Raw genomic sequence first — 27,500 nt, 5'->3', positions numbered from 1 at the left:
GACCGCCGAAGCAGCGTGGACCAGGGGAGAACTGATCTTTATACTTCACACCACAGTATTGAGTAATGTGCCCTCTTCCACATAGGGCAAGCTGGAATGTTCCATTTTACCCAGGACGGCCGAAGCGGCGTGGACCAGTGGAGGACTACACAATCATGAGGTTTGATATCGACTTGTGTGTTTCAATAGGGTACCGATGGTATGTTTTGAACCGATTTGATTTAGCCATTCTGAAGTCATCACTTGGTTGAAGCGCTGAACTAGGGAGGCATCGTTTACATATATATTGGGTTTCGCATGCTCTACTAGGTTAATGTCATAGGGTTGGCTATCGAGCATGCCCAAGTGATGACTTGATTGTGTGCTTGCTTGAATTCTTCACATTTCATACCATCGGTTAGTTGTCGAATCATTCCTCGATCATAACCTTCGTTCTTGGTTCATGTATGCTCTCTTCCACATAGGGCAAGCTAGAATTAACTATCTTACCCAGGACCGCCGAAGCAGCGTGGACCAGGGGAGAACTATACTTTGTCTTGTATGCCCTCTTCCACATAGGGCAAGCTAGAATTAACTATCTTACCCAGGACCGCCGAAGCAGCGTGGACCAGTGGAGGACTATACTTTGTTCATAACACCACAGTATTGAGTAATGTGCCCTCTTCCACATAGGGCAAGCTAGAATGAACTATCTTACCCAGGACCGCTGAAGCGGCGTGGACCAGTGGAGGACTACACAATCATGAGGTTTGATATCGACTTGTGTGTTTCAATAGGGTACCGATGGTATGTTTTGAACCGATTTGATTTAGCCATTCTGAAGTCATCACTTGGTTGAAGCGCTGAACTAGGGAGGGGCATCGTTTACATATATATTGGTTTTCGCATGCTCTACTAGGTTAATGTCATAGGGTTGGCTATCGAGCATGCCCAAGTGATGACTTGATTGTGTGCTTGCTTGAATTCTTCACATTTCATACCATCGGTTAGTTGTCGAATCATTCCTCGATCATAACCTTCGTTCTTGGTTCATGTATGCTCTCTTCCACATAGGGCAAGCTAGAATTAACTATCTTACCCAGGACCGCCGAAGCAGCGTGGACCAGGGGAGAACTATACTTTGTCTTGTATGCCCTCTTCCACATAGGGCAAGCTAGAATTAACTATCTTACCCAGGACCGCCGAAGCAGCGTGGACCAGTGGAGGACTATACTTTGTTCATAACACCACAGTATTGAGTAATGTGCCCTCTTCCACATAGGGCAAGCTAGAATGAACTATCTTACCCAGGACCGCTGAAGCGGCGTGGACCAGTGGAGGACTACACAATCATGAGGTTTGATATCGACTTGTGTGTTTCAATAGGGTACCGATGGTATGTTTTGAACCGATTTGATTTAGCCATTCTGAAGTCATCACTTGGTTGAAGCGCTGAACTAGGGAGGGGCATCGTTTACATATATATTGGTTTTCGCATGCTCTACTAGGTTAATGTCATAGGGTTGGCTATCGAGCATGCCCAAGTGATGACTTGATTGTGTGCTTGCTTGAATTCTTCACATTTCATACCATCGGTTAGTTGTCGAATCATTCCTCGATCATAACCTTCGTTCTTGGTTCATGTATGCTCTCTTCCACATAGGGCAAGCTAGAATTAACTATCTTACCCAGGACCGCCGAAGCAGCGTGGACCAGGGGAGAACTATACTTTGTCTTGTATGCCCTCTTCCACATAGGGCAAGCTAGAATTAACTATCTTACCCAGGACTGCAAAGCAGCGTGGACCAGTGGAGGACTATACTTTGTTCATTACACCACAGTATTAAGTATGGTGTCCTCTTCCACCATAGGGCAAGCTAGAACTAACTATCTTACCCAGGACCGCCGAAGCAGTGTGGACCAGGGGAGGACTATACTTTATACTTCACACACTAGCCATACTGAAGTCATCACTTGGTTGAAGCGCTGAACTACGGCGGGGTAATCGTTTACAGGTTAATATCATATAGCTGCATGCTCATTAGTAGATAATGGAATATTGTATGGCAATATGAGCATGCCCAAGTGATGACTTTGTTTCAAGCTCAACAGGTAGGGTATTGAGTCATCTTCCACATAGGGCAAGCTAGAATGAACTATCTTACCCAGGACCGCCGGAGCAGCGTGGACCAGTGGAGGACTCTATACTTTATACTTCACACCACAGTATTGAGTACGACTTGCATAAAGCCCCTAATGAGAACCACGAGGGCTCTCTCAATGTAGAACCACGAGGGCTCTAGTACCGATTCTCTCGGTACGGCTTGGTCCGTGTTCCTTTATGCTTGTACTCGCGAAAAGTCTCAACCCGGAGGTCTTGACTTTGTATTGTCATAGTTGGACTACGACGGGGCATCCGACCATTGCTGATCGAACACCCCTGATTCACCATCTTTCGGGTAGGCGGTACGCGTACCTCCGGACGCGGAAGTCTCAACCCGGAGGTCTTGACTTTGATTGTCATAGTTGGACTACGACGGGGCATCCGACCATTGCTGATCGAACACCCCTGATTCACCATCTTTCGGGTAGGCGGTGCGCGCACCTCCGACGCGGAAGTCTCAACCCGGAGGTCTTGACTTTGTATTGTCATAGTTGGACTACGACGGGGTATCCGACTCATCGAATACCCCAGAAGCACACCATCTTTCGGGTAGGCGGTACGCGTACCTCCGGACGCGGAAAGTCTCAACCCGGAGGTCTTGACTTTGGTTGTCATAGTTGGACTATGACGGGGCATCCGACCATTGCTGATCGAACACCCCTGTTACACCATCTTTCGGATAGGCGGTGCGCGACACCACCGACGCGGAAAGTCTCAACCCGGAGGTCTTGACTTTGTATTGTTGGATAGTCCTCTTCCACTATAGGGCAAGCTGGAAATATTCCATTTTACCCAGGACTGCCGAGGCAGCGTGGACCAGGGGAGAACTTCACGGAATCTTCAGGCATCCATGATTGCCATAGTGCGTAAGCCGCCGCTGTGTGCGTCAACTCGTTCCCCGTGAGGAGGAGTCTAGCCGCCGCTAAAAGACGAAGCATTAAGTGTCCTCATTCCACTATAGGGCAAGCTAGAATTAACTATCTTACCCAGGACCGCCGAAGCAGCGTGGACCAGGCGAGGACTACTTTATACTTCACACCACAGTATTGAGTACGACTTGCATAAAGCCCCTAATGAGAACCACGAGGGCTCTCTCAATGTAGAACCACGAGGGCTCTAGTACCGATTCTCTCGGTACGGCTTGGTCCGTGTTCCTTTATGCTTGTACTCGCGGAAAGTCTCAACCCGGAGGTCTTGACTTTGATTGTCATAGTTGGACTACGACGGGGAATCCGACCATTGCTGACCGAACACCCCTGATTCATCATCTTTCGGATAGGAGGTGCGCCCACCTCCGACGCGGAAGTCTCAACCCGGAGGTTCGGACTTAGAGTTTTTCCCATTTAAAAGTTTTTCTCTTAGCCATACTGAAGTCATCACTTGGTGAACGATTGAACTAGGGCGGGTTAATCGTTTATAGGTATCATGTGGTTTGCATGCTCTCTTAGGTTAAGGTCATGTGGTTGGCTATCGAGCATGCCCAAGTGATGACTTTGTTTCACGCTTGCTTGATTTCTTCATGATTCCCTGTTATATAGTGTAATCATTCGAGAACAGGGAATCTTTGGTTTTGCTCAACAGGTATTGGATGTCAACTTGGTATCTAGATCGCATTAAGTCTCAACCCTTAGGTTCGGACTTGTATAGTGACATCTTGTTACGGTCTTGAGTCTCAACCCGCAGGTTCGGACTACTTAGTGTTTGATCGAATATAATATGGCAACTTGTGCCTAAGTCTCAACCCGCAGGTTCGGACTTCTGTTTATTTGGCCAATGTATGTATAAGGCAACTTGTGCCTAAGTCTCAACCCGCAGGTTCGGACTTGTGTATTTGTTCGAAGTCATGTATAAGGCAACGTGTGCCTAAGTCTCAACCCGCAGGTTCGGACTTGTGTATTTGTTCGAAGTCATGTATAAGGCAACTTGTGCCTAAGTCTCAACCCGCAGGTTCGGACTTGTGTATTTGTTCGAAGTCATGTATAAGGCAACTTGTGCCTAAGTCTCAACCCGCAGGTTCGGACTTGTGTATTTGTTCGAAGTCATGTATAAGGCAACGTGTGCCTAAGTCTCAACCCGCAGGTTCGGACTTGTTAGTGTTACGTCAATTATCATATGGCAACTTGTGCCGAAGTCTCAACCCGCAGGTTCGGACTTCTATAGTGTTTCGTCAATTATCATATGGCAACTTGTGCCGAAGTCTCAACCCGCAGGTTCGGACTTCTGGAAGGATCACTTGGCCACTAATGATCCTTCCGCAGGTTCACCTACGGAAACCTTGTTACGACTTTTACTTCCTCTAAATCATCAAGTTCGGTCAACTTCGATAAAGCAGACGCGGTTCACGAGGATCCAGCGAACGATCATCTCCAAAGACCTCACTAAATAATCCATCGGTAGTAGCGACGGGCGGTGTGTACAAAGGGCAGGGACGTATTCAACGCTGGCTGATGACCAGCACTTACTAGAAGTTCCGAGTTCATATGGACCATTGCAATCCATAATCCCTACTAAGTGAGTATTTGAGTGATTTCCCGTTCCTCTCGGAATAGGAGACACGCTGCTACCCACATTGTAGCACGCGTGTAGCCCAGAACATCTAAGGGCATCACGGACCTGTTATCGCTCGATCTCATTTTGCTAAACACAAATTGTCCTGCTAAGCAGCGTACCGTAAGTGCACTTGCGCACACGAACAGCGAAGGTGTCAGGTCATACTCCACCGAAAGGTCCTAACCCGTTCCAATCGGCATCGACGCATTAACGCTGACTGCGTTCTAGTTAGCATATGTGAGTCACGTTCGTTATCGGAATTAACCAGACAAATCAATCCACGAACTAAGAACGGCCATGCACCACTACCCTTAAATTTGAGAAAGAGCTATTAATCTGTCTCACCTCCATAAGTTCGGACCTGGTAAGTTTTCCCGTGTTGAGTCAAATTGAACCGCAAGCTCCATTTCATTTTTTTTTCATCAGGGTTCAGAACTGTATTTCTCTTAAAATTCTAAAAATTATATCACAGTTTACAGAAAGACAATTCCTACTCCCTACTCTCGCCCTTGAAGGTGCCCCACATGGCATGCACCTACACGGTAGAGCCGTGTGGGGCGGGCGTCTGGCTGTCGAGCCACTATCTATCTATTAGGCGTAGGCCTACTGGGACTCGTCCCCTGGTAATCATCTGCGCCGTTGGCGCGCACTTGCGCGGCTCTCCTGCCGCTCTGCTCGTCGCTCTGCTCGTCTCGTCTGCCGTTGTCGAGCGTTCCTTCGCTCTCGTCGAGCCTCCTGCAATGACAGTTGTGCCTGTTGTAAGGTTGCCGCCGTTGCTGCCCGGTTCTCTGGTGCCGCATCGTGATGTCGGAGGCTGGCCACACGGACGGCCATAGTAGCCTCGAATACCCTCGTCGGCATCCGGTCACGACGAAGCTCCAGGCGCCTGATGTTATCCTGAAGCTGGCGAGCCACCCGCCTGAATTCCACGCGCGTCACCTCGTCCATGGCCAGTATACGATCCCTCAGCGTTGGGTCGAGGCCGAATCGGCCCTCTCGCCGCCGCTGCTGTCGTGCTGCCTGCTCCGCCGCTCGCCGCCTCTCTCGATGAACCGCTCGTCGAGCCTCCACGCCGCTTTCGATTCTCCAAACTCGCTGCAGCTCGCGGGTGACACTGACCGCCGCCTCTTCCACACGCTCCCAGGCGTCAGGATCGTGCAGCATGTGGTCGAGGAGCGTGTCAGCCGTCACCGGCTGAAGACCGTGTCCCGTGAGGAGCCGTTCACGCACTTCCGCGAACCGCGGGCATTGAAACAGCACGTGCTCTGGTGTTTCGTCGACTCCCGGACAGGCTGAGCAACACGGGGACCGGGTGAACTTCCTGGAATGCAGGTACTCCCTGAAGAAGCCGTGTCCTGTCAGCACCTGCGACAGGTGGAAGCCCACCCGTCCGTGCTTCCGGTTGACCCATCTGTCCACGTCCGGGAGGACTCTGTGGCTCCATCTGATGAATCGGCTTGACGCCACGCCGTCCTGCGCCAACTCATCCCAGCTCTCCTGCCAGTTGCGCATTGTCGCCGCCCTCTCCTCCTTGCGGATCTCTGCTGGGGTGCCGCCGGACTGCTGCTTTCGCTCGTGGCAGCGGTGATCCTCCTTAATAAGCTCGACTATAGGTGGTATACCAGCAACCAGCGTAGCCACGTCGTACTTTACGGTCCGGAAGGTGCTCGCGACCATCTTGGCTGCCCGACTCTGCACCCGGTTCAGCAGACGTCTGTTGCTCTGTATACGCGTAGCCTCCCACCAGACCGGGGCCGCGTATCGTAAGATGGACGTCGACACATTAGCGAGGGTCCGACGTCGCACACTGGAAGGGCCGCCATGATTTTTGAGCAGGTGACACAGTGCTCGGTTTATCCTGTTGGCCTTTTCCGTTACCGCCTTCACGTGAAAATTCCAGGATAAGTGATCCTCCACCTGGACACCGAGGTACCTTATATGACGCTTAGAGCGAAGCGTGGAGCCCCCGACACGCACTGGCACCCTCGGATGGCCCTGCCGCAAGCAGCTCACCATCACCATCTCTGTTTTCTCCAAGGCTAGGGACAGCTGGTGGTCCGCCATCCACCGCCGTACTGTGTTAATCGCCCGGGTCGCCAGCGTCGAAGATTCTCTCGGGGTCCGGCCTGGTACCAGCAAGACGATATCATCCGCGAATCCAACTATCTCCGCTCCCGGTGGTAGCTCCAATCCGAGGACTCCGTCGTACATGGCGTTCCAAAGGGTGGGCCCCAAGATGGAGCCCTGTGGAACGCCGGCGGTGACGGGCCTCGAAACATGTCCGGTGTTGGTGGAGTAGTGGAGCACTCGGTCACGAAAATAGCTCCCGATGATGTCCAGCAGCGCCTGGGGAACGCCTTTGGCCTCCAGGGCCCTCCCTATGTTGGTCCATCCTGCCGAGTTGAAGGCGTTTTTGACATCTAGTGCAACCACCATGCAGCACCTGCGGTCGCGTTGGTTGGTGCGCTTAAACGCCATCGCTCGTTGTCCCGCCTTCACCACCTCCTGGATCGCCTCCACCGTCGATCTCCCCTTACGGAAACCGTACTGGCGGGGAGAGAGGCGAGGACCACCTGGCAGTGGGGCCTCCAGGTGATCGTTGAGACGATCCAGGACTATGCGCTCGAACACTTTACCGACAGTGTCGAGCATGCATAGGGGCCGAAAAGATGACGCCTGGCCCGGTGGTTTCCCTGGCTTAGGCAGCAACACCAATCGCTGCGCTTTCCACGCCACCGGGAAGTCTCCGCTGTCCAGCAGCTGCTGGTAAATGCGCCGGAAAGTAGCGGGAGACTCTCGGATTGCCGCCGTGACTGCACCATTGGGGACGCCATCTGGTCCGGGGGCCTTTCGGGGGTTCAGCCTGGCCGCGATCGCTAGGAGTTCCTCGTCGGTGATTGGGCGCAGTGGCGGTTCCTCAACGCCCGGCCCTGGTGACTCCGGCCACTCCATGGGGGGGTGCGTGGGAAATAGCTCGTCGACTATGCCTCCCAGTACCTCGGCGTCGCGTTCCTGGGGCAGGCGGGCGCCCTTCACCCACGCCGTCACTATCCGGTACGCGTCCCCCCAAGGGTTGTCCTCTATACTATCAGCGAGCTCCTCGTTGCAGCGCCTCTTGCTGGCACTGATCGCCTTCCGGAGACGCTTCTTGGTGGCACGGAGGGTCGCCGCGCGCAGCAAACGAAGCGTTGGATCCCGCGTGCGTCGGAGAATCGCCTTGGCTCGCCGGCAGCTCTCGCGTAGCTCGGCGATTTCCTCCGTCCACCAAAAGACGTGAGTGCGGTTCCTGGAGTTCATCCGAGGCATCACCTCATCGCACGCGCGCTGCAGCGTGGAGACGAGGGTGGCCGGATCCTGCGCAACCTCGTTGAAGTTCAGCAAGCGGAGCGCCTCCGTGAACAGCTCGGCTGAAAACACCGACGTGTCCCATCGTCGACTCGGCCTCGGGGGTGGTTGGTCTGCTCTAACCGAACGGCGCGTTGGTGCTGCGGGGATGCCCACGGTGTAGAACAGCGGCTGATGGTCGCTCGCTGTGTAATCCTGCAGGACGACCCAGTCCTCCCCGCCCGCGATGCTCCTGGACGCCAGACTGATATCATTCACCACCGGGGGGGCAACGGCACTCCCCGTGAAGGTCGGTGTCCGTCCGCGGTTCAGCACCCGTAATGATAACAGCTCCGCAAGGGCGATGATTTCGTGTCCCCGGTTGTTGGTGGATTGGCGGCCCCACTCGACCGCGGCCGCGTTGAAATCGCCGGCCAGGACCACCCGCTGCCGTCCATGTGCTGCTATCTGCACCGCCTCCATTAGTACTCTGAACCGGGGGAGATCCCAGGATGGTGGGGCGTAACAGCTAATAAAGGTGATGCCGTTCACCTCCACCGCCACCATCCCTTCCGCGACGCTCACCACTCGCTGGATCGGGAATCTCCCCAGTGCGACGACCGCTGTTCTTGTTGCGGGATCAAAGACCCAGTTGCCGTTGTTCGCTGGAACGCGGTGATAGTCGGACAAAAGTGCCACGTCCGCACCACGTTCGCGGGCCAACTGGGTCAGTAGATCCTGGGCCATCGCACTCCGTCTTAAATTCTGCTGCAGTACTACGTTGAATTCTGACGGCGGTTCATGCACTTTTCTGTGCCGGTAGCATGCGGTCCTCCGCACACCAGGCACTTCACTGGATTGCTGCAGCCTGCAGCCTTGTGGCCCTGCCCACCGCACCGACGGCACAGTGCGGAACGGTCTGGACCGGGGCAGGAGCGCGCAATGTGCCCGCGAAGCAGGCAGCGGTGGCAGCGCATCTCTTCAACTGGCCTGGCTGGGGCGAAGTCAACCCAGCAGCTACTGTATCCAAAGACCAGGCGGTTTCCTACCAGCGCGTTGGCAATCCGCCTTGGCAGCCTGACGAACGCCCGCTGATCGCCCTGGTAAAATCGCCGGAGGGTGACACATTCCGCGCTGACCTTCTCGCCGAACTGTTTTGAGATGGCCCTCGCGACATCCTCGCGCTCGGCCAACATGTCTACTCCTTTGAACGTTACCACGGCCGTGTCGAGCCGAAGATGGACCTCGCTGCCCTCTGGTGCTGCTGCTCGTACCCGCTCGAACACCGCCTGGGCGTCCGCCTTCCTCTTGAGGGTCATGGTCAGGTTATTGGCTGCAGTGCGCTCTCCGCGCTGGACCTTATCCGCGACATCTTCTAGAGCTCGGACCTTGACGAACACGTCCCGGTAGCTAACCCCCGCTGGCGGGCAGACTGTGATGACGTCCGGTCTTCCTTTGGTCATCGCTGGCCTCGGGGGTCGACAATCGCCCTGCGGGCGTGTGACTGGAACTGCTCCTGCTTGCGGCCTAGTCGTTCCATTTCCCACTACCGTCTCGGCGAACGAACGCCTGTCGCTGGGAATCTCGGTCCTCTTGCCCATGTTGGCCTTGGGATTCTCCTTGTTGACCCGAGACTCCTCTCGCTGCTTATTGTAGATCGGGCGACCTTTCTTGTCTACTGTCCGGAAGCCCTCGTCCTGCTGCTGCTGCTGCCTTTGCTGCTGTTGCTGCCCCCCCTGCCGCTGCGACTGCTGCTGCTTCTGCCCCTGCTGCCGCTGTGACTGCTGCTGTGGCTTCGAATGCTGCTGCTGCTGTGCTCGCGGTGGCAGTGACACTGTCTCTTTGACCTCATTCCTGATGCTGCTGCTCAGTTGTTTGGGCTTTGGTTTTTCTCCCATGGCCTCGCGAACCATTTCCCTAATGTTCTTTCGACCCTCTTCCACCAGTTGGGCCTGCTGGATGGCTTGGGCGGCTTGGGCTTCCAGGAGCCTCTCTACCTTGGCCATTAACTCTGCTACCTGGGCTTGCAGTGCCGCGTTTTGCGCCGTCAGGGCCTTGATGGTTTCGGCCATTGCGGCCATTCCAGCGCTCTGCGTGTTATTCTCCGAGGGGTCTTTCCCTCCCGATGCCTCTTGGAGCTGCGGGACCTGCTGCTCCTGAACCAAAGAATTGGTTGCTGCGGGCGTCGATACCGTCGAGCAGTTTTCCGCTACCGGGGAAGCCACAGGAGTTGCGCTTGACTTCGCCGATGTTTCTAGCTCCTTCTCCACGTCTCCGATGAACATTATTAGGTTTTCCTCGAACGGAAGCCTGCTGCTCGAGGAGCGCGCGCGCGGCCGCGGCGTCCGTTGCGGCGGCGGCGTCCGTTCCACCCTTTTCGTCCTAGTTGTTGCGCATGCAGCTTCCACTTCGGCCGCCTCGGCATTCTCTACCGCCGAGCTGCGGCCCGTGGCTGGGCCAGCTCGCAGTGTCTTTTTCGGTGTCTTGTCAAGCATGGTGATGAGTAGATGGGGGCGGGGGGACTTAGATGGAATGATCGACCCCTACCCCGCTAGACTTCCTACCATTGTCGAAACTCTCTCCGTTGTGACGCTTGCAGTTAGCCAATGCCGGCAGTGTTGATGAGATGCAATCGCTAACCCGCTCACCTAAATCCGGTCGCCTGATGAGATGCAATCGCTAACGCTCACCTATATCCGGTCGCCTGATGATATGCAATAACTAATCTCCTCAATCCGGACGCCTGATGAGATGTAATCTGCAACGCTCAGCCAAGTAAATCCTCTACCCCGCTCGTTCGAATCCGGTCGCCTGGTGAGATGCAATCCGCAACCCCTTTCCACTTGACCGGGCGCTATGGTTTCCCGGGACACTCCTGATGTGGCACCTACAGTTAGGCAATGCCGCTCTCCCGTCGCCTGATGAGCTGCAATCGCCTACCCGCTCACCTAAATCCGGTCGCCTGATGAGATGCAATCGCTAACCCGCTCTCCTGAATCCGGACGCCTGATGGGATGCAATCTGCAACGCTCGGCCAGATGAATCCGCTACCCCGCTCGTCCAAATCCGATCGCCTGATCGGCTGCAATCCGCAACTCCTTTTCCACTTGACCGGGCGCTATGGTTTCCCGGGACACTCCTGATGTGGCGCCTACAATTAGGCAATGCCGCTCTCCGGTCGCCTGATGAGATGCAATCGCGAGCCCGCTCACCTAAATCCGGTCGCCTGATGTGATGCAATCGCTAACCCGCTCTCCTGGATCCTGACGCCTGATGAGATGCAATCTGCAACGCTCGGCCGCTTGACTCCCGTCCCGCGGGGTTTCCGCCACTCAACGCTAGGGGCGCTTTTCGGTGGCTGACTCTTAGCGGAGACACCTTCCTGAAACGGTCCAACCGGTTCGCCCGATTCACTCACACACACACATTCGCAGTCGACCGTTGGCTCTTGGCCAGCTGATTTCCTGGCCTGCCTCACGCTTTGCACGGCCCTGGTCACTCGCTCTCTCCCCTTATTCTCTTGTTGCTGAACACTATGGTCTCTCTCCCCTCTTCCCTCCTTCTTCACCCGACAACTATCATTCAAGTGTTGCACACACGCACGCACAATCTACTTTTGGAAGTCTAGACACACTCCTTTCTCTCTCCCCTCTTCCCTCCTTCTTCACCCGACAACTATCATTCAAGTGTTGTACACACGCACTTGTGGGTTCACATAAACGTTCTACTTTTGGCTCAGGGCCAAACCAACCTTTTCGTTCTCTTGTCGCCGAACACTCCTTTCTCTCTCCCCTCTTCCCTCCTTCTTCACCCGACAACTATCATTCAAGCGTTGTACACACGCACGCACAATCTACTTTTGGAAGTCTAGACACGGAAAAGTGTTGCACACACGCACGTGCCCGCTCGCACGCACATTCTACTTCTAGCACACGGCTGAACCAAACCAACCTTTTCGTTCTCTTGTCGCCTCACACTCCTTTCTCTCTCCCCTCTTCCCTCCTTCTTCACCCGACAACTATCATTTAAGTGTTGTACACACGCACGTACAATCTACTTTTGGAAGTCTAGACACTTTTCGTTCTCTTGTCGCCGAACACTCCTTTCTCTCCCCTCTTCCCTCCTTCTTCACCCGACAACTATCATTCAAGTGTTGTACACACGCACTTGTGGGTTCACATAAGCGTTCTACTTTTGGCTCAGGGCCAAACCAACCTTTTCGTTCTCTTGTCGCCTCACACTCCTTTCTCTCTCCCCTCTTCCCTCCTTCTTCACCCGACAACTATCATTCAAGCGTTGTACACACGCACGCACAGTCTACTTTTGGAAGTCTAGACACATTCCTTTCTCTCTCCCCTCTTCCTTCCTTCTTCACCCGACAACTATCATTCAGGCGTTGTACACACGCACGCACAATCTACTTTTGGAAGTCTAGACACGAAAAAGTGTTGCACACACGCACGTGCCCGCTCGCATGCACATTCTACTTTTAGCACACGGCCGAACCAGACCAAACTTTCCGTTCTCTTGTCGCCTCACACTCCTTTCTCTCTCCCCTCTTCCCTCCTTCTTCACCCGACAACTGTCATTTAAGTGTTGTACACACGCGCGTACAATCTACTTTTGGAAGTCTAGACACTTTTCGTTCTCTTGTCGCCGAACACTCCTTTCTCTCCCCTCTTCCCTCCTTCTTCACCCGACAACTATCATTCAAGTGTTGTACACACGCACTTGTGGGTTCACATAAACGTTCTACTTTTGGCTCAGGGCCAAACCAACCTTTTCGTTCTCTTGTCGCCTCACACTCCTTTCTCTCTCCCCTCTTCCCTCCTTCTTCACCCGACAACTATCATTCAAGCGTTGTACACACGCACGCACAGTCTACTTTTGGAAGTCTAGACACGAAAAAGTGTTGCACATTCAAGCGTTGCACACACGCACGCACAATCTACTTTTGGAAGTCTAGACACGAAAAAGTGTTGCACACACGCACGTGCCCGCTCGCACGCACATTCCACTTTTAGCACACGGCTCAGCCGAACCAAACCATACTTTCCGTTCTCTCTCTCTCTGAACGTTTCGCGTTTTTCTCCCTCTCTTCGGGCCGAAGCCGCGGAGCGAACTCGCTCACTCTCACTTTTCAGGCGTTGAAGTTGCCACTCTTCATTGCCTTACTCTCTTTTCTCTCTCTGCCGTTTTACGCTTTGGAACTTCTCTCGAAAATTACTCAATTACTCACAATAACTCTCCGTTAGCGGAGCTCGACCTGAACACGTCCGTTCACCACGAGCGCTCGATTGCAACTGCAAGCTCCATTTCATTGTGGTGCCCTTCCGTCAATTCCTTTAAGTTTCAACTTTGCAACCATACTTCCCCCGGAACCTGACTTTGGTTTCCCGGAAGCTACTGAGAGCACCTGGTTGTAGCGTCTCCCAATTGCTAGTTGGCATCGTTTACGGTTAGAACTAGGGCGGTATCTAATCGCCTTCGATCCTCTAACTTTCGTTCTTGATTAAAGAAAGCATCCTTGACAAATGCCTTCGCTTTAGTTAGTCTTACGACGGTCTACGAATTTCACCTCTCGCGCCGTAATACTAGTGTCCCCAACTACTTCTGTTAATCATTACCTCCGGTCTGAGTACAAACCAATGAAAGATTAGACCAAGGTCGTATTCCATTATTCCATGCAAGATTATTCTAGGGCGTTTGGGCACCCTGCTTTAAGCACTCTAATTTGTTCAAGGTAAACGTGAGCGGTCGAGCTCTATGTTACACTTGCACCCGTTGAAGGGCACACCATGACACAGACTTGGTGCCCTACCACACCATTGAGTCGCAACCAGATTCCGACTTGGCCCACCGACCACGGGTTGACCGGGTCGGCGGAGCCGGACTGTGTTGGACAAGTATCAACTTCGAACGTTTTAACCGCAACAATTTTAATATACGCTAGTGGAGCTGGAATTACCGCGGCTGCTGGCACCAGACTTGCCCTCCACTTGATCCTCGTAGAAGGATTTATGCTCTACTCATTCCAATTATGAAACATCATTAAAGAGTTTCATATTGTTATTTCTCGTCACTACCTCCCCGTCCCGGGATTGGGTAATTTACGCGCCTGCTGCCTTCCTTGGATGTGGTAGCCATTTCTCAGGCTCCCTCTCCGGAATCGAACCCTGATTCCCCGTTACCCGTTGCAACCATGGTAGTCCTCTATACTACCATCCATAGTTGATAGGGCAGATATTTGCGAGATCTGTCGTCGGTGCGAGACCATACGATCAGCATCATTATCCAGACTTCAACTCAATGACACGGAGAACCCGCGATTGGTTTGACTAATAAGTGCACCAGTTCCCGCGAGGGTCCTGGCATGTTGCATGTATTAGCTCTAGATTTTCCACAGTTATCCAAGTAACTAGGTTGATGATCTCGTAAATTATAGCTGTTATACTGAGCCTTATGCGGTTTCACATTAAATCTGTTTGTACTTAGACATGCATGGCTTAACCTTTGAGACGAGCGTATATTACTGGTAGGATCAACCAGAATTCCGACTTTGCGTTCGAATGTTCATTGTCCCATTGCACCCGGAGGAGCAAACACCACGTTCTATATGTTGTCAAGTCCGGTAGCACACGGGAGGCGAGCCCCCGTGCGAACCTCATTGCCCTCGTATCACACACACCCGATGCACCGGACAGGCACTTGAGCGGCATTCGACTCCGCTAAGCGCACGTGCGCCCGATTGTGCATGCGCTGACGGGGCCTTCATACCCCTACCACAGCGACCTTATGCCAAACTTCCATGAATACTTAGGTGAGCTGACAAGGGCCTTCATTTCCCTACCATCAACTAAAGGACACGCTAGGCGCGTCCGATCATTGCAACTGCGGGGCTTTCATACCCCAATCACCACAGTACGCAATTCACCAGAGTTTAATCACAACCCCCCCGGACATGGCACACTATTAACTTGCAACAAAACTTAGTGTGTGCCGGGCACATCGGTTCCACAAAATCATTCCCGATGTACCCCAATTGGGGTTGTGAACGCATCCATGGTCCTCTGACACACCCAACCAAGCGTGGATACTACATACCTCAAACACCCAGTACACTAACAGACAAATCAATATATGGTTGCTTTCCCCCAGACATTTGCCAATCACTTGGCACCCGGACGGGAACTCGCTCCTGATTGCGCCAATGCCACCCATTTGCCAAGAGCGAGTTCTGTATGTAGATTTCATTTGGAAAGACAACCGTGTACTGGATATTCTATCCGACGATTACAGATGACGAGTACGAGACTCGACTACACTCACGGATAATACATTTTGGGTCGAGATTGCTTTCGGGGTTTTCGATTGGTCTTGCGCTTGTAAACGTATAACTTTGACTTGTGGTAACTTCGGTATGTTAGTCGATCACGTGGATGTGAACTGGTTAGGGTGAGCAATCTGTTCACTTGCACTCTGGGTAGGAATAGGTGAGCGCTATAGGTTAAGATCATTGTATGGTTCCATCGTGATGACTTTCGCTAGATAGTAGGATGTTTGGATAGTTATAACGTTTTTGGCCATTTGTTCATAGTGTTCGGTTCATTGAGGAATTCGATTGGTCTTTGCTTCACACACGTGGTCGATCACTTGGATGTGAACTAGGGTGAGAATAAGGTGTTCACTAGTGCTCTTAGGTTTTGGATCAGTACTGAGCACTTGATTGGTTTCGCATAATATGTATCCATAGTGATGACTCTTTCCAGCTTAAGATTTCGTGACCGGTTTCGAATCCTTCCCACGTTCGCTTTTACTTGGTTAGGTTTTCGAGTGTAGATTTGAAAGCAATCTCATGTATGTATCCCATCTGATATAAGCCACTGACAGTTCATGTCACCTCGTTCAACTCTCGCTGGGTCACAGAAGTATGTTACTGCGCCCATTATCCCTACTCGGATAGGTTCGGTTCGTTCGTTTTATACTACGGTGAGTAAACTCAATTTGTGCATCGCATAGCCATGGAAAGCAAGCTTTCGCGGGCCTCTTCGACTGTTTTGATACGAGCTGTGCCCGTGATGCTTGTCATCCCAGGATACTAGACCCCTTTGGACGACCGCATGACCATCAGAAAGTAAATTCCACGTTCGATTTGGGGTGTGAACCCCGAACATAAAGTCTTTGTGTAGAACCACGAGGGCTCTATAGTACCGATTCTCTCGGTACGCTTGGTCCGTGTTCCTTTATGTTCGTACTCTTGTGTGTATAATATTCATGTTCGGTTTGGGATATTTGCTACTTTCACCAGGGTCCCGTTCTTCATACAAGTCTGCCTTGCTAATGTGGCAACTTTATAGTGTAGTTCTGACATCCCAATTTTGGGACTTAGCCGATTTTTCGTATATTTCCATATGACCCATAGGGTCCCTTTCTTCATACAAGCTTGCCTAGGGCGATCGGTCAAAACTTGTCTTACTATTCGATTGGTCTTCGCAGTTTCACCCTAGGCAATTCGCCTAGGTCTGTCTTCTTGAGGAGGCCAAAACCCGAAATAAGGAGGTCTGGCCGACCCTGAAACCTCCCCTGTCTTAACTACACTAACCCGATTTTTCAGGGTCCTCAGCGCCATACAACTTTGCCTAGGTCACTTATACTCTTGACTTAGGCCATCTGACTTGGTCCGTGTTTCTTCCTAGGGTTCACCTAGGTACTTTGCCTTGCTTGATGTGGTAACTTTTTAGTGTAGTTCTGACATCCCAATTTTGGGACTTAGCCGATTTTTCATGAATTTCCATATGACCCTAAGGGTCCCTTTCTTCATACAAGCTTGCCTAGGGCGATCGGTCAAAACTTGTCTTACTATTCGATTGGTCTTCGCAGTTTCACCCTAGGCAATTCGCCTAGGTCTGTCTTCTTGAGGAGGCCAAAACCCGAAATAAGGAGGTCCAGCCGACCCTGAAACCTCCCCTGTCTTAACTACACTAACCCGATTTTTCAGGGTCCTCAGCGCCATACAACTTTGCCTAGGTCAATTATACTCTTGACTTAAGCCATCTGACTTGGTCCGTGTTTCTTCCTAGGGTTCACCTAGGTACTTTGCCTTGCTTGATGTGGTAACTTTTTAGTGTAGTTCAGACATCCCAATTTTGGGACTTAGCCGATTTTTCATGTATTTCCATATGACCCGTAGGGTCCCTTTCTTCATACAAGCTTGCCTAGGGCGATCGGTCAAAACTTGTCTTACTATTCGATTGGTCTTCGCACTTTCACCCTAGGCAGTTTGCCTAGGTCTGTCTTCTTGAGGAGGCCAAAACCCGAAATAAGGAGGTTCAGCCGACCTAGAAACCTCCCCTGTCAGAACTACACTAACCAGATTTTTCAGGGTCCTCACCGTCATACAACTTTGCCTAGGTCACTTGTACTCTTGACTTAGGCCATCTGACTTGGTCCGTGTTTCTTCTTAGGGTTCACCTAGGTACTTTGCCTTGCTTGATGTGGTAACTTTTTAGTGTAGTTCTGACATCCCAATTTTGGGACTTAGCCGATTTTTCGTATATTTCCATATGACCCATAGGGTCCCTTTCTTCATACAAGCTTGCCTAGGGCGATCGGTCAAAACTTGTCTTACTATTCGATTGGTCTTCGCACTTTCACCCTAGGCAGTTTGCCTAGGTGTAGCTTCTTGAGGAGGTCAAAACCCAAAATAAGGAGGTTCAGCCGACCCAAAAACCTCCCCTGTCTGAACTACACTAACCCGATTTTTCAGGGTCCTCAGCGCCATACAACTTTGCCTAGGTCACTTGTACTCTTGACTTAGGCCATCTGACTTGGTCCGTGTTTCTTCTTAGGGTTCACCTAGGTACTTTGCCTTGCTTGATGTGGTAACTTTTTAGTGTAGTTCTGACATCCCAATTTTGGGACTTAGCCGATTTTTCGTATATTTCCATATGACCCATAGGGTCCCTTTCTTCATACAAGCTTGCCTAGGGCGATCGGTCAAAACTTGTCTTACTATTCGATTGGTCTTCGCACTTTCACCCTAGGCAGTTTGCCTAGGTGTAGCTTCTTGATGAGGCCAAAACCCAAAATAAGGGAGTTCGGCCGACCCAAAAACCTACCCTGTCTAAACTACACTAACCAGATTTTTCAGGGTCCTCAGCGCCATACAACTTTGCCTAGGTCACTTGCACTCTTGACTTAGGCCATCTGACTTGGTCCGTGTTTCTTCCTAGGGTTCACCTAGGTACTTTGCCTTGCTTGATGTGGTAACTTTTTAGTGTAGTTCAGACATCCCAATTTTGGGACTTAGCCGATTTTTCATGTATTTCCATATGACCCATAGGGTCCCTTTCTTCATACAAGCTTGCCTAGGGCGATCGGTCAAAACTTGTCTTACTATTCGATTGGTCTTCGCACTTTCACCCTAGGCAGTTTGCCTAGGTGTAGCTTCTTGAGGAGGTCAAAACCCAAAATAAGGAGGTTCAGCCGACCCAAAAACCTCCCCTGTCTAAACTACACTAACCAGATTTTTCAGGGTCCTCACCGTCATACAACTTTGCCTAGGTCACTTGCACTCTTGACTTAGGCCATCTGACTTGGTCCGTGTTTCTTCCTAGGGTTCACCTAGGTACTTTGCCTTGCTTGATGTGGTAACTTTTTAGTGTAGTTCTGACATCCCAATTTTGGGACTTAGCCGATTTTTCATGTATTTCCATATGACCCTTAGGGTCCCTTTCTTCATACAAGCTTGCCTAGGGCGATCGGTCAAAACTTGTCTTACTATTCGATTGGTCTTCGCACTTTCACCCTAGGCAGTTTGCCTAGGTGTAGCTTCTTGATGAGGCCAAAACCCAAAATAAGGGGGTTCGGCCGACCCAAAAACCTACCCTGTCTAAACTACACTAACCAGATTTTTCAGGGTCCTCAGCGCCATACAACTTTGCCTAGGTCACTTGTTCTCTTGACTTAGGCCATCTGACTTGGTCCGTGTTTCTTCCTAGGGTTCACCTAGGTACTTTGCCTTGCTTGGTGTGGTAACTTTTTAGTGTAGTTCTGACATCCTCATTTTGGGACTTAGCCGATTTTTCGTAAAATGCCATATGACCCATATGGGTCCTTTCCTTCATATAAGTTTGCCTTGCTTGGTGTGGTAACATTTGAGTGTAGTTCTGACATCATCATTTTGGGACTTAGCCGATTTTTCGTAAAATACCATATGACCCATATGGGTCCTTTCCTTCATATAAGTTTGCCTTGCTTGGTATGGTAACATTTGAGTGTAGTTCTGACATCATCATTTTGGGACTTAGCCGATTTTTCGTAAAATACCATATGACCCATATGGGTCCTTTGCTTCATATAAGTTTGCCTTGCTTGGTGTGGTAACATTTGAGTGTAGTTCTGACATCCCCATTTTGGGACTTAGCCGATTTTTCAATCAATACCATATGACCCATCAGGGTCCTTTGCTTCATATAAGTTTGCCTTGCTTGGTGTGGTAACATTTGAGTGTAGTTCTGACATCCCCATTTTGGGACTTAGCCGATTTTTCGTAAAATACCATATGACCCATCAGGGTCCTTTGCTTCATATAAGTTTGCCTTGCTTGGTGTGGTAACATTTGAGTGTAGTTCTGACATCCCCATTTTGGGACTTAGCCGATTTTTCGATCAATACCATATGACCCATCAGGGTCCTTTGCTTCATATAAGTTTGCCTTGCTTGGTGTGGTAACATTTGAGTGTAGTTCTGACATCATCATTTTGGGACTTAGCCGATTTTTCGTAAAATACCATATGACCCATCAGGGTCCTTTGCTTCATATAAGTTTGCCTTGCTTGGTGTGGTAACATTTGAGTGTAGTTCTGACATCACCATTTTGGGACTTAGCCGATTTTTCGTAAAATACCATATGACCCATCAGGGTCCTTTGCTTCATATAAGTTTGCCTTGCTTGGTGTGGTAACATTTGAGTGTAGTTCTGACATCCCCATTTTGGGACTTAGCCGATTTTTCGATCAATACCATATGACCCATCAGGGTCCTTTGCTTCATATAAGTTTGCCTTGCTTGGTGTGGTAACATTTGAGTGTAGTTCTGACATCATCATTTTGGGACTTAGCCGATTTTTCGTAAAATACCATATGACCCATCAGGGTCCTTTGCTTCATATAAGTTTGCCTTGCTTGGTGTGGTAACATTTGAGTGTAGTTCTGACATCACCATTTTGGGACTTAGCCGATTTTTCGTAAAATACCATATGACCCATCAGGGTCCTTTGCTTCATATAAGTTTGCCTTGCTTGGTGTGGTAACTCATGAGTGTAGTTCTGACATCCCCATTTTGGGACTTAGCCGATTTTTCGTAAAATACCATATGACCCATCAGGGTCCTTGCCTTCATATAAGTTTGCCTTGCTTGGTGTGGTAACATTTGAGTGTAGTTCTGACATCCCCATTTTGGGACTTAGCCGATTTTTCGATCCATACCATATGACCCATCAGGGTCCTTTCCTTCATATAAGTTTGCCTTGCTTGGTGTGGTAACATTTGAGTGTAGTTCTGACATCCCCATTTTGGGACTTAGCCGATTTTTCGTAAAATACCATATGACCCATCAGGGTCCTTTGCTTCATATAAGTTTGCCTTGCTTGGTGTGGTAACATTTGAGTGTAGTTCTGACATCCCCATTTTGGGACTTAGCCGATTTTTCGTAAAATACCATATGACCCATCAGGGTCCTTTGCTTCATATAAGTTTGCCTTGCTTGGTGTGGTAACATTTGAGTGTAGTTCTGACATCCCCATTTTGGGACTTAGCCGATTTTTCGTAAAATACCATATGACCCATCAGGGTCCTTTGCTTCATATAAGTTTGCCTTGCTTGGTGTGGTAACATTTGAGTGTAGTTCTGACATCCCCATTTTGGGACTTAGCCGATTTTTCGTAAAATACCATATGACCCATCAGGGTCCTTTGCTTCATATAAGTTTGCCTTGCTTGGTGTGGTAACATTTGAGTGTAGTTCTGACATCCCCATTTTGGGACTTAGCCGATTTTTCGATCAATACCATATGACCCATCAGGGTCCTTTGCTTCATATAAGTTTGCCTTGCTTGATGTGGTAACACATGAGTGTAGTTCTGACATCCCCATTTTGGGACTTAGCCGATTTTTCGATCCATCCCATATGACCCATCAGGGTCCTTTTTCTTCATATAAGTTTCCCAAGACTTAGTGCTTTTTTCCTTTGAACACCAATATCACCCTTGCGGGTATCTTTGATCTTCTCACTTTGTATTGACCGAATGTAGGTCTTGCCATGCCAAACATATAATTGTTCTACACTAAGTCTCTATCTCGTACCGCCAGCTCGGTACATTCGATCAACCTGCCCTTAAGGCACCCGGGACTTAGCCATTTTTTCACATTTCACATTGGATTTTCGCCTCTCGTGGTAACAATTTCAGACTTTGACTCACAATAACACCCAAACGGTCACATGCTAGCGCTTTGCTTGGAAGGAATTATAGTTAGCGCTACCTTTTCTCTTTCCATCGATACCTTGTTCGTTCCATTCCATGCCATACAGCCGAAGTTATGATGTTTCCCGTTTTCCATATCATGTGGAGCTTATGCTCTGGGAAAACCATCTAACACCTGTACCACCCTTTTAGGTACCACCGATCTCGAGACTATGTTCGGGAAAAATATAGGTTATAACATGCCCAACTTATAATTGTTCTACACCAAGTCTCTATCTCTTACCGCCTGCTCGGTATTTTACTCGTAAGTCCAAATTTCACAACTTGTACTTTTTGGCCCAATGTACTCGAGTTTCAATTTTGGTAACATTTTTCGACTTTGACGCTTAATAACTTCCAAATCATGCTAGTTAGCGCTTTGCTTTCTTCTAGTCGTATCTAGCGCTGGGTGTTACCTTTCCAAAACATATCCTAGCTCTACAATCCATGCCATACAGCCGGAGCTACATGGTGCACAAGTCAAATCCATTTTAGCCATGTTTCATTTTTGCTAATTTTTGACCACTCGTATCACCCTTCCAGAGTGGTCCGATCTTCTCGCTTTCTATGGACGACTTTTAGGTCTCGTAGAGGCAAGCTTATAAGTATTCTACGTCAACCCGCTATCTCTTACCGCTTGCTCGGTATTCTTGGTCTTGTGTGATTTTTGGCCATTTTGGTATTATTTTTCCACTTTGTCGCTTAATAACTCAGTTTTGCTCAACACTTAGCGCTTCGGTTGTTTGGGATTATAGTTAGCGCTCGGTTCGACCTTTCCAACACTGATCTAAGCTTGTCGATCCGTTCCATACAGCCTGAGTTATTCGCGATACCGTGTTTCAATCCATTTCTCAAGTCTCGTTTTGGTCCAACTTTGAACCAGCCATATCACCCTGATGGGTACCTCCGATCTTCTCGCTCTATATTGGCCAAAGTTAGGTCTTGTGGTAACGTACTTATGATTGTTCTACGCCGTGTTCGTAGCTCTTATCGTTCGCCCGCTATTTTCGATCATAAGGTGAATTTTCGCCTCTAAACCACCATTTTTCACCTTTGCCCTCTAATATGACCGACTTGCTCAACACCTAGCGCTTCGCTTGGTAGGACACATAGCTAGCGCTCGTCAAGACCTTTCCAACGCATATCCAAGCTTTCCGATCCGAGCCATACAGCCTGAGCTATAGGCGATACCGTTTTTCATATTTTCTTGGTCACATGCACTTTAGGGTACCCCTTTTTGCCTTTGACCCTTAATACCTCCTCCGGGTCACTAGTAGGCGCTCAGCTTGGTAGGAAACATAGCTAGAGCAGGCCTTCACCTTTCCAAAACTGCCGAAAGTGTACCGATCCGACATCTAGAACCAAAGTTATGGTCATTCCCATCATGCTCTACTTTCATGGTCAACCTCCACCAAGCACACCTAGGTTGGACCAACTTTCACCAACTCATCTCGAACCCCAAATTTGCTTCGACCTACTAGGTTTCCCTAGTAAAGTGGTCAAAACATCCATTACAACACGACTGGTCTTTCTGGTGGTCGACCTAGGCGACTTTGTTCGACGACCACCACCCCATGGAACTAAAAGACGTCCCTTGATACGGACCACCGATACATTTTCCGGCCTGTCTAAACTACACTCATCGAAATTTTTTTGGGTCCCCACCGTCATACAAGTTTGCCTAGGTCAAGTTTTTCTTCCGGATCGGCCGCGGACCTCACTTTTCATTATCTAGGGAGGCCATAGGGCCCCAAAAGGGGTTTTTTAAAATTTTCGACACTTTCGACTTTGGTCGGATTTTTTCCGATTTTGGTCCGACCTAGGGACTTGGTGGTCCAAGGAGCCTCGGGACCAAACTTTTTTCTCAGGGGTCCCTACCTCCATACAACTTTGCCTAGGTAAATTTTTTGTTCCAAATCGACCGCGGATTTCACTTTTCAATATCTGGGGCTCGTGTAGAGTCCGAATATGAGGTTTTCTCATTTTTCGACATTTTCGACTTTTTTCGACTTTTTTCGGGTTTTTCGACCTAGGGGTCCGCCGAACAAATTTTGGGTCAAAAATTTTTATTGAACTAGTCGAAAGTACGCAAAAAGATAAGACTTTTTGCCGAAGACACCATGCCCCGGAACCGACTCCTTCCCCTTCAAAATTGGGGACAAACGTGATTTTTGAAACTTTTCCTTAGGGAGCCCAAGACTTAGAAAATTTTCAAATTCTCGATTTTTCGATTGCGAGCTAGCGCTTTGCGGTCTTCGGCAATGTTGTAGATCTCGACGAGATAAGACTTTTTGGTCAAGAGACATTTTGCCCTCCGACCCCTCCTTCCCCCCGCAAATCGCCCCCCAAAGTGCAATTTTTGCATTTTCACCTCTTTGCACGCACTGTTCGGCCCAAATGGCCACTTTCTATGGGTCTGAGCGCTTTGCGGTCTTCGGCAAACTTTTAAAGCGTACCAAGCCCTAATTATAATTGTTCTGCACCACCTTCGTACCTCTTCATCCCTGGCCGCTATTCGCGTACCAAGGTAATTTTTGTTCATTTTGTCAACATTTTTCATCTTTGACTGCTTATATCGGCCTTGCCATGAACCGATAGCGCTTCGCTGTGTTCTAACGTAAGTTAGTACTACTCAATACCTTTCCAAATCATGTCTTAGATCGTCATTTGCTTGCATACAGCCGGAGCTATGAGCGATACCGTAAAAAGTACCGAAATTTGGAAAAATCCTTGGATCGCCCATATCCCCCCTTTGGGGACCAGATATCGAAAAAAGTTCTTATTCAAAAAGTTGCGCCTTAACGTGTTCTAGTTATGCCTAGAACATTTCACTTCGCTAGCTGGCCTGCAACTTAGCCGTAATTGGGATTTTAGGGTGTTCTTGGAGGGCCCATTTCCTGCGACTTGGTATCTTTTGGGCCCTATGTTTCTCTAATATCTCCACAAGTTTTCCAGATAGCTTTCTCATACTTTAAGAGTGCCTAGAGCACCTCAAGACCTTTCCAACGCTATGCCGTTCGCCTCGCTCGGACATCTACAGCCGAAGTTATTCGAGGTACACGGTACCTTACCCTGTTTTCTCAGTACTTGGTCGAAAATTTCGATCAGCCATATGACCGACTTGGACAACCCTGAGCGGGTTGGCCCCATATAACTAAACTTTTGTCTCGTGGAGGCAAACTTATAAATGTTCTACGTCAACTCGCTATCTCGTACCGCCTTGACGGTATACTTGGTCCAAGGGCCATTTCCAGCGACTTTGTCGCCATTTCGCTCTAAGTTTCGCTAATACCTTCGTCCGTGGACATGGTGATTTTTTGTTCGTATTTTTCCTTGATAGTCCCACTCAAGACTATTCCATACCAGAGCCAATCGTCCCGCTAAGTGCCATACAGCCTGAGCAGTAATTCATGAAAGGTACCTCTACCAGTTTTTGTCATACTTGGGTACAAACTTTGGATCGACCATATCTCCACTTTGGAGGCCAGCCAGCACCTTGGCCCCATATACTTTTTTGTTGGTCATACCATGCACCAAATATAATTGTTCTACGCCAACTTGCTATCTCTTCTCCAACTTGCCGTTATTCTTGGTCCAAGTCTCATTTCATTCGTTTTTGGACCCATTTTGCTATATGTTTCACTAATAGCTTCGGCCATGGACAAGCTGATTTTCTGTTTGTATTTTTCCTTGATAGTTCCACTCAAGACCATTCCAAAACACACCGCAACTTGTCGCTCGGTGGCAAACTGACCGAGTTATAATTCATGAAAGGTACCTCAATTTGGTACACCACGTGGTCGGCCCAAACCATAAACCGACCAAACGACCGACTTGGAGGCCCAACCCTTGCCCTATAGTGGAAGAGGACTATCCAACAATACAAAGTCAAGACCTCCGGGTTGAGACTTTCCGCGTCGGTGGTGTCGCGCACCGCCTATCCGAAAGATGGTGTAACAGGGGTGTTCGATCAGCAATGGTCGGATGCCCCGTCATAGTCCAACTATGACAACCAAAGTCAAGACCTCCGGGTTGAGACTTTCCGCGTCCGGAGGTACGCGTACCGCCTACCCGAAAGATGGTGTGCTTCTGGGGTATTCGATGAGTCGGATACCCCGTCGTAGTCCAACTATGACAATCAAAGTCAAGACCTCCGGGTTGAGACTTCCGCGTCCGGAGGTACGCGTACCGCCTACCCGAAAGATGGTGAATCAGGGGTGTTCGATCAGCAATGGTCGGATGCCCCGTCGTATTCCAACTATGACAATCAAAGTCAAGACCTCCGGGTTGAGACTTTCTGCGAGTACAAGCATAAAGGAACACGGACCAAGCCGTACCGAGAGAATCGGTACTAGAGCCCTTGTGGTTCTACATTGAGAGAGCCCTCGTGGTTCTCATTAGGGGCTTTATGCAAGTCGTACTCAAAACTGTGGTGTGAAGTATAAAGTATAGAGTCCTCCACTGGTCCACGCTGCTCCGGCGGTCCTGGGTAAGATAGTTCATTCTAGCTTGCCCTATGTGGAAGAGGACTCAATACCCTACCTGTTGAGCTTGAAACAAAGTCATCACTTGGGCATGCTCATATTGCCATACACAATTACATTATATTCGAATGAGCATGCAAGCGACCCTATATAGACCGAACCAAAACGATAGATACCGCCGTAGTTCACCCCCACCAAGTGATGACTTCAGTATGGCTAGTGTGTGAAGTATAAAGTATAGTCCTCCCCTGGTCCACACTGCTTCGGCGGTCCTGGGTAAGATAGTTAGTTCTAGCTTGCCCTATGTGGAAGAGGACACAATACTTAATACTTAGAGTACAAGCATAAAGGAACACGGACCAAGCCGTACCGAGAGAATCGGTACTAGAGCCCTCGTGGTTCTACATTGAGAGAGCCCTCGTGGTTCTCATTAGGGGCTTTATGCAAGACGTACTCAATACTGTGGTGTGAAGTATAAAGTATAGAGTCCTCCACTGGTCCACGCTGCTCCGGCGGTCCTGGGTAAGATAGTTCATTCTAGCTTGCCCTATGTGGAAGAGGACTCAATACCCTACCTGTTGAGCTTGAAACAAAGTCATCACTTGGGCATGCTCATATTGCCATACAATATTCCATTATCTACTAATGAGCATGCAGCTATATGATTATAACCTGTAAACGATTACCCCGCCGTAGTTCAGCGCTTCAACCAAGTGATGACTTCAGTATGGCTAGTGTGTGAAGTATAAAGTATAGTCCTCCCCTGGTCCACACTGCTTCGGCGGTCCTGGGTAAGATAGTTAGTTCTAGCTTGCCCTATGTGGAAGAGGACACCATACTTAATACTGTGGTGTAATGAACAAAGTATAGTCCTCCACTGGTCCACGCTGCTTTGCAGTCCTGGGTAAGATAGTTAATTCTAGCTTGCCCTATGTGGAAGAGGGCATACAAGACAAAGTATAGTTCTCCCCTGGTCCACGCTGCTCCGGCGGTCCTGGGTAAGATAGTTAATTCTAGCTTGCCCTATGTGGAAGAGAGCATACATGAACCAAGAACGAAGGTTATGATCGAGGAATGATTCGACAACTAACCGATGGTATGAAATGTGAAGAATTCAAGCAAGCACACAATCAAGTCATCACTTGGGCATGCTCGATAGCCAACCCTATGACATTAACCTAGTAGAGCATGCGAAACCCAATATATATGTAAACGATGCGCCTCCCTAGTTCAGCGCTTCAACCAAGTGATGACTTCAGAATGGCTAAATCAAATCGGTTCAAAACATACCATCGGTACCCTATTGAAACACACAAGTCGATATCAAACCTCATGATTGTGTAGTCCTCCACTGGTCCACGCCGCTTCGGCGGTCCTGGGTAAGATAGTTCATTCTAGCTTGCCCTATGTGGAAGAGGGCACATTACTCAATACTGTGGTGTGAAGTATAAAGTTCAGTTCTCCCCTGGTCCACGCTG

This window comes from Anopheles coustani (genome assembly GCF_943734705.1).
Source record: "Anopheles coustani chromosome X unlocalized genomic scaffold, idAnoCousDA_361_x.2 X_unloc_58, whole genome shotgun sequence".
In the NCBI taxonomy this organism is placed as follows: domain Eukaryota; kingdom Metazoa; phylum Arthropoda; class Insecta; order Diptera; family Culicidae; genus Anopheles; species Anopheles coustani.
The sequence above is the reverse complement of the archived record's forward strand: the minus strand, read 5'-3'. Positions refer to the sequence as shown.